The 7,581-nt window shown below is 51.3% G+C and overlaps 1 protein-coding gene across 1 annotated transcript in view; it reads right to left on the bottom strand.

The window, feature by feature from the left end:
• The window catches only part of Sbno2 (strawberry notch homolog 2), a 56,843-nt gene extending 51,828 nt beyond the window's left edge, over window positions 1-5,015 (bottom strand). The window contains exons 1-4 of the mRNA XM_033759628.1: window positions 4,369-5,015; window positions 4,083-4,209; window positions 2,102-2,137; window positions 95-638 (exon numbers count right to left, since the gene is read on the bottom strand). The gene's annotated coding sequence lies outside the window, so the exon portion shown is untranslated. The remainder of the gene's footprint in view (window positions 1-94; window positions 639-2,101; window positions 2,138-4,082; window positions 4,210-4,368) is intronic.
• Window positions 5,016-7,581: the final 2,566 nt, after the last annotated feature.

Here is a 7,581-nt window from a genome sequence, read left to right as displayed (position 1 = left end):
AATCCCGGCGAGAGCACCAGGTCCCTCGCGATGGGCCGTGCAGGGGTAGCGGGGGATCTGGGTCCATGGAGGAAGTCGCAGTCGGACGCCTCACCTCGGAGCCGGGTGCGGCCAGACGCGGAGCTCGCAACGCCTCAGTTTCTCCGAGCCTCTTGGCGGCCGCCGCTCACTTCCGGGTTTGGGGCGCCATCTTGGAGGGCCCGCGCATTTCCGGTCACGCCGCGGGGCGGGGCTTTTGTTGGGGGGTGAGGTGGGCGTGGCGCGCTGATCCCTACCGGTGCGGTGCTGAAGACCCTGCCATGTGGCTCAGCCTCCCCAGCCTCAGTTTCCTCCCCAGGAACACAAGCGTGAATTCCACCCTGCTTTGCTATGCAACTCAGCTCCTCCTTCGCAGCCTCCTCCGGGCCTCTGCACATGCTGAGCTCTCCTTGCAGCCTAGTCTCCCATGTTTCTGTACCTTCACTGCCTCCCATCCGATAGTTCTATTAACCACCCATCAATCTCACCCAAATACAGACCTGAGGCTGGGGGTCCAAATGTTACCCCAAGAGAAAGAGGTCTTTTCGAGCATGGTGAGGACCCCTGCGCCCTTCTTCTCAGAGGCTTCCAGCCACCGGATGAACACTGTCAAGATGTGTCTATGCCAGGAAGGAGATGAGACCTGGCCATGACCGCATCACAACTTTCAAGAAACCACAGGGACCTTCATACAAAAATTATTAAGAATTTCCAAACATGGTGGTGCACACCAGTGATCCAGTACTCAGGAGAATCTGGCAGGAGGATCTCAAGTTAAAGGCTAGACTGGAGCTGCTTGGATCCAGTGGGGTGAGCAGACTGGTGCAGACAGATCCAGATGGCACCTTCTTTCCACCCTGGTGTCAGAGATGACTGTACAGTTTCCTGGACCCAAGTCACCATCAGTAGGCACCTCCTGACCCCACGCCAACCTCAAAGTTGGAGTTTCCTTATCTATGGCTTTGTTTTTTGGTTCACTGAACTTGGAGATTTGGCTCTTTGGCAGACCTTGGGCTGAGCAAAGCTGCGGCCCAGAGTTCAGTTCTCTGGTCTGCCCTGAGGGAGAGAGCCAGGACCAAATGTTCCCACAGCCACCAACAGGCCCAGAGCCCAGGGAAGCATGACATCTCTGCCTAGCATATATGGATGGTGGCATGGTAGGAAGGATACTGATGCTGGGGTTTTGAACTTCAAGTAGGAGTTTGCCAGATAGCCAGCAACAGGAACAACAATCCAGGCAAAGTAAAAACTGTTCAAAAGACCCGATCTGACATGGGATTGGCAAAGAGAATTTAGGCTAAGGGTTTCCTGTAACCAAACCTGAAAGGACAAATGAGCAGATGGGAAAACTGAGGCCCAAAGAGGAAAAACAATTTATCCAGAGCAAGCTGCACTTTAGGATGCTATTTGGGTTGCAATCCTGCCTATGAAGTTATTTTACTTTCTCTTTATTTTCTTTGGTGGGGGACACTGCTAATCCAACGCAGGGGCCCAGGCATGTTACACTGAAACCCTCTTCCAAAGATAATGCAACGCAGTTACATCAAACCGGGATTTAGCTCAGTGGTTCTGCCACCTGCTTTGCAAGCACAAGGACCCTAGTTCAATCCTTGGTATCAGAAAAAAAAAAAAAAGCAATTATATCAAGCACCAGATTATACTCAATTATACTCAAGACCAGAACCGTAGATAGGATGGAAGGATGGAAGGATGGAAGGATGGAGGGATGGTGTCCCATCACTCTTTCTCATTTTCTCCCACACAGGAGCTATGTGGCCCCATGAAAAATGAAAACACGGAGGGGCCAGAGATTTAGCTCAGTGGTTCCACCACCTGCTTCACAAACACGAGTTCCCAAGTTCGATCCCAAATACCAAAAAACAAACAAACAAAATGAAAACACAGGGACTTAATGCAAAGTTTCTTGAGAACTGCCAGACAGGCCCATGCTTGTCATCCCAGCTACTTGGGAGGCTGAGGCAGGAGGATCTCAAGTTTGAGGTCACCTAGGCAACTTAGTAAAACTCTGTCTTAGTGAGACCCTGGAAATAAAAATTTTAAAAGGATGGGGATGGGTGCTTACCTAGCATGTGGGAGACCCTGGGTTATGTCCCTAGCACTGGAAGAAAAGAAAAGAAAAAGAAAACAAATTTTTAGAGAAGCCAGTAGCCAAACAGTCACCAGAACTCTGGGATCCTCTGAACCAAGCACTAGAGCAGAGTCTCACACACAGCAGCCCTCTGAGACATGGACTGGTATCACCCGCCGTCTACAGGGCAGGGAACTGAGGCACAGAAATGCTCTGTGGCTGACCAGAGGTCACCAATGAATCTGAAAAAGGACTGGACTTGGCCTTTGCCATGTCTGACTGCAAAGCGAGCAGCTGTCTTGGGTCGTTCTGCCTGAAATGGGGTGGTTTGCCGGGGCCAGGCTAGGTCAAGCTGGCTCAGCATGCAGGAATGTGCCAAGTCCCAGGATGTCTAGGGAATTAGTCACATTTGGGGATCTCCAAGGAATCAAATTGGCCTTGGAGAGAGCAGGGTCCCAGCTTTGGAGCTCTGGGTACAGCTTTGCTTATTGCTGCGTGACCTCAGGAGAGTTAGTTTATCTCTCTGTACTACATCACCTCATTTATAAAATGAAAACAGGAACAGTAATAGTAGCTACCTGCTAGGTCGTTCAGATGTGCACCTAAACAGCTGCTACTGCCCACCCCAACCTTTTTGCAATTCTGAAGATCAAATTTGAGGTCTCATGTATGCTAGGCAAGTGCTCATCCGACCCCAGTCCTTTTTATTTATTCTTTAATTTGTCGATACCGGGGATCGAACTCGGAACCTTGTGTTTTCAAGGCAGTCAGTGGCACCACCGAGCTAAATCCCCAGCCCTCTTTTTATTTTGTTTTGACAAGGGTCTTGCTAAACTGCCCAGACTATCCTCAAAGTTGAGATGACCCCGTCTCAGTGTCTCCAGAGTAGCTGGGTTGACAAGTGAACACCACCTCCTCCTACCCCAGCCCTCTTAAATATTTCCAACAGCAGAAAACTAAAAAAACAAACCAAACCAAACCAAACCTAAAAGCTGTCAATAAGGAGATTCTCAGGCCCTCAGCCTCCCACACTGAAGCACTACCCCCCGAGCCTCAGTTTCCCTCCCTGCTCCGCCTAGCTATGGAAAGGAGGTGGATGCAGGGAGGGGAGGAAGGAGTGTGGGGGAGCAGCAGGCTCCAGTCCGGGGCAGGTGAGGAGGAGCAGGTGCCCCCAGCCTGGCCCAGCCCCGTGGGAGCGCCAGGACTGGGAGTCACTTCCTGTTTCTCCTCAACCTGGAAAGTCCCAGCGATCCCGGCCACCGCGGGCCCCTCCTGCCCGCCACCCCAGCCACTTCTGCTTTCCATGCTTGCTTCCTCTCCGCTGCTGGCCTGGGCCTGCCTCGCAGGCACAGGGGAAACTGAGGCAGGAGCAGCTGTGCACTGGCATGCCTGCCCCTCTCCTGGCTCCCTTCGTCACACTGTCCCATCTTTGGGGGCCTCTGTCTTTGCTTCCCAGCATCTCTCTATCTTTCTGCTTCCGGCTCTATTTCTGTTCTGTTTCTACATCTCTGGCTGTCTCTCTGTGTCTCTGTGTCTCTTTCCTTTCTTCTTGGTTTTTTTTTTTTGTTTTTTTTTTTTTTTTTTTTTTTTTTTTGAGACAGGGTCTTGCTTTGTAGTTCAAGCTAGCCCTGAACTCACATCGACCCTCCTGCCTCTGCCTCCCAAGTGCTGGGATCACAGGTGTGTGCCACCACGCCTGGCTTGTTTTTGTTTTTGTTTCTGAGACAGGGTCTCACTGTGTAGTTTGGACTGTCTGTAAACTCACTATGTAGCCCAGGCTGGCACTGAACTCGCAGTGATCCTCCTGCCTCAGCTTCCTGAGGGCTGGGATGACAGGTGTGCACCACAACACCTGATTTCATAGTGCCTTTGTTTCTCACGTCTCCCAGTCTCTGTCTCTCTCCATCTTTCTCCCACTTTCCTCCTCAAGCGCCCCTCCGCTGTGCAGCCCCACACTCTCCCTGCCTAGACCCACCTGTTTAGCTCCCAGGTCCTTGGGCGAATTGGCCCCAGTGCTGTGTTTGCCCGTGGCTCCCTCCTCGATCCCGCAGACTCTAGGCTCAAGGTTGTGTCGGTGCCAGGATTACGACAACGTCAGGGAGCTGCAAACCGGCACAACGGGTTTGAGTCTGCAGGGCTGGGCCTTCCGCCTCTGCTCTGGGCACAGGCAAAGGCCCCTGTAGGTCAAGGAGACAGCCAGGGGTGTGCGCAGGGCTCGTGAGGGTGTCAGGTCTGGGGACTGGGAAAAGGGACAGTGGTACCAAAGGGTCCTGGGGAGGCTGGTCCAGGTCTTCACACCCTGGTCAGTCAGGAGCCATGAAATGTTACGGAGCAACGGAGTGGGGGGTGCAGTCAGGGTGGAACTAGCGGCCATCTGTCTGTCATCCTGTGCCAGTTGGGGTAGGACACAGAGGTGGCATTTGGGGTCCGGTTCATCTGAGGACAAAAACTGAACCAGAGGAGGCTGAGCTGTTGCTCCTAAGTTGGAGAAGGGAGGTAAACTTGGAGGGTCTCCCACGAGGTGAGAATGAACCGGGCTGGAGCTGAGGACACGTAGGCAAGGGCCAAGGGCACTCACGATGCTCCCTTTCCTCCTACTCTGCACCCAACCCCAGGTCAGGGGTGACAGGAGGAAGGGCCCTGAACACCTGTGCGAGTGGTTTGGTCCGGAGGGCAGCAGGGAGGCTTCAGTGAACTGAGGCAGTGCAGCCTGGGCGGGGGCAAAGCAATGGGAAAGGAAGGGCAGGGCAGAGCACAGGAAAGGCACAGCAGGTCGGGTCGCACGGGCAGGGATCACAGTGCCCTAAGGATGTTCCTGGCCCCCAAAAGGCAGCCACCAGAGCAGCTCAGGTTCCGATCTGCACTGGGTTTGGAGCAGAAAGCCCAGTGTGGTGGTGCACACCTGTCATCCTAGGACTCCAGGAGGATGAGGCAGAAGTATCCCAAGTTCCAGTCCAGTCTGGGCAATTTAGAGACTTAGGGAGACCTCATCTCAAAAAAAAAAAAAAAAAGTATAAGGAAGGGCCCAGGAAGCAGGTGAGAGCCACCCCAAGTAATGAGGTCACCGCCCTGGGACTTTCTGGATGGGCACCCAGGATGGGCACCTCCCAGCCCCAGGGAGATTCCAGAGGCTGGGCTGGTCCCAGGTGACTCATTCTAGGACAGATAGTTGGAGAGAGGCATTTGCAGAACCCTTAGGACCCCACGGCCTTTGGGAAGAACTGGACTACCCCAGGCCACGTCTTTGAGGCTCCGACCCCTGCTGTTCATCGCCTGTTCTTGCTGCTGCAGGAGAGGTTAGCAGAGGAGAGCAGAGCCTAGAAACATGGGAGTTAGGATTTCCAGAGTTCAAATCTCAGGCCTTCCATCCAAGATGTGTGACTCCATGCCCATCTGTGAAATGAGGATAATTGCCAGATGTAGTGACACCCATCTGTAATCCCAGCACTTGGGAGGCTGAGGCAGGACAATCACCATGAGTTCAAAACCCTGTCTCAAAAAAAAGATAAAATTATTAATTTAAGCTGGGCGTGGTGGCGCACACCTGAGATCCCAGTACTCAGAGGCTGAGGCAGGAGGATCGCCGTGAGTTTGAGACCAGCCTGGGCTACATAGTGAGTTCCAGATCAGTATCAAATACACAGTGAGACCCTGTTTAAAAAAAAAAAAAAAAAACAAAAAGATTAATTTAGCCAGGCACAACACCACATGTCTGTAATCCCACTGGAGGTGGAGGCAGGAGGATCAAAACTTCAAGATCATTCCGAGAAAATTATTAAAACCCTGTCTCAAAATTTTACAATTTTTCTAAAGGACTGGGAAGTAGCTCAGTGTGATAGCCTTGGGTTCAGTCCTCAGGGCTGTAAAAATAAATACACACCAAGGGCCCAAGCTGTAGCTCAGAGATGAGCACTTATCTAGCATGAGCAAGACTCTTGGTTCCATCCCCAGCACCACAAAAAATAAGTAAATAAATAAATAAAACTCTCAGGGGGCCGGGGCTTTCGCTCAGTGGTTCCACTGCCTGCCTCACAAGCTCAAGAGCCCGAGTTTGATTCCCCAGCACAAAATCAAAAACAAAAACAAAAAACCTCTCAGTTCTGAGCCATGCTATCCCACGCTGGCATGGCTCCACTTCAGACATCTGCAGCTTCCATATTGCTAAAGGACCCCATCGGTGTCTCCTCTCCTGTATTTTTGTTTTTCTGAGACTATGTAGTTCAGGTTGGCTTCAGATTCACAGTGATCTTTCTGCCCCAGACTCCCCAGTGCCTGTTCCCTATATTGGTTAGACTGTTTTGGTTGCAAGTGACAGAAACTGAAACTTTTTTTTTTCTCTTGGATCTGAAAAGCTCTGGAATGGATCAAACTGGGCACTGTGAATTCCACTGTGGACTTTTTTGGTTGTTGTTACGGGGGATCAAACTCAGGACCTTGTGCTTGGGAAGCAGGTTCGGTGCTTACTGAGCTAAATCCCCACCCCACCCCCTTTTTTTCAGACAGTGTCTTGCTCTGTAGCTCAGGCTATCCTTGAGCTTTGTTGCCCAGGCTGGCCTTAAAAATCTCAGCGATCCTCCTGCCTCAGCTTCCTGAATGAGCACTGTGGACATTTGAGGCTAACTGTTCCCTGAAGTCAGTGTCCCAGGCGCTGCCGGATGTGGAGCAATGTCCCCAGCCTCTATTTCCTTTTGTTTGTTTTGGGGTTCTTTTTTCCCTTTTTTCTTTTGGTACCAGAGATCTACCTTGGGACCTTGTGCTTGTGAGGCAGTGGCAGCACTACTGAACTAAATCCCTAGCCCTGTGCTTTTGACTGAAGTCTCTAGAACTTGTAAAATGGTCCCAACTAGACTCCCAAATTGTGAGCCTCCTGCCACAGCCTCCCCAAGGTTGGATTGTAAATCTGTGTGCCGGCTGTATGCCTCCTCGATGTCAGTAGTTCCCACCATCCACTCATGATGACCAAAATGTGGCTGTTAACACTGCCAACTGTTCAGGCAGGTCAGAATTGTTTTTGAGTGTGTCCCGGTGGTTTAAGGCTTGGTTACGGACCCTCAAATTCCCAAGGATTTGCCCACCTCTTCATGCTTCAGCTCTGCTGTCCATCCTTACTGTTCTCCTTCAGTGGGTTTCCCCTTTATAAGGACAAAGATGATATCCCAGCTGCAAATTTCAGGTCCTCTTCTGCTTATTAACTCTAACAGAGGCTCAGCACCTCATCCAAAAGCAAGAGTCCCAAGGAAAGTTTTCATTGGCCCAACTGGGTCACGTGCACTTATTGAACCAATTACTGTGGCCAAGTAATGGAACATCCTGATTGGCCAGGCTGGGATCATATGGATGTGTGTAATCATTTTATTGGGTAGAAACTATATAGGTGGCAGTGTATGGCCCAGGGTGTATGTAGCTCAGTGGTGAGTGCTTACCTAGTGTGCACAAGGTCTTGGGTTCCATTACCAGTGCTGAAAAATTAAAAA

The sequence above is a fragment of the Fukomys damarensis genome, unplaced genomic scaffold (genome assembly GCF_012274545.1).
Source record: "Fukomys damarensis isolate Sample0158 unplaced genomic scaffold, DMR_v1.0_HiC HiC_scaffold_37, whole genome shotgun sequence".
NCBI classification, from domain to species: Eukaryota; Metazoa; Chordata; class Mammalia; order Rodentia; family Bathyergidae; genus Fukomys; species Fukomys damarensis.
This window is presented reverse-complemented; position numbering and strand designations above follow the sequence as displayed.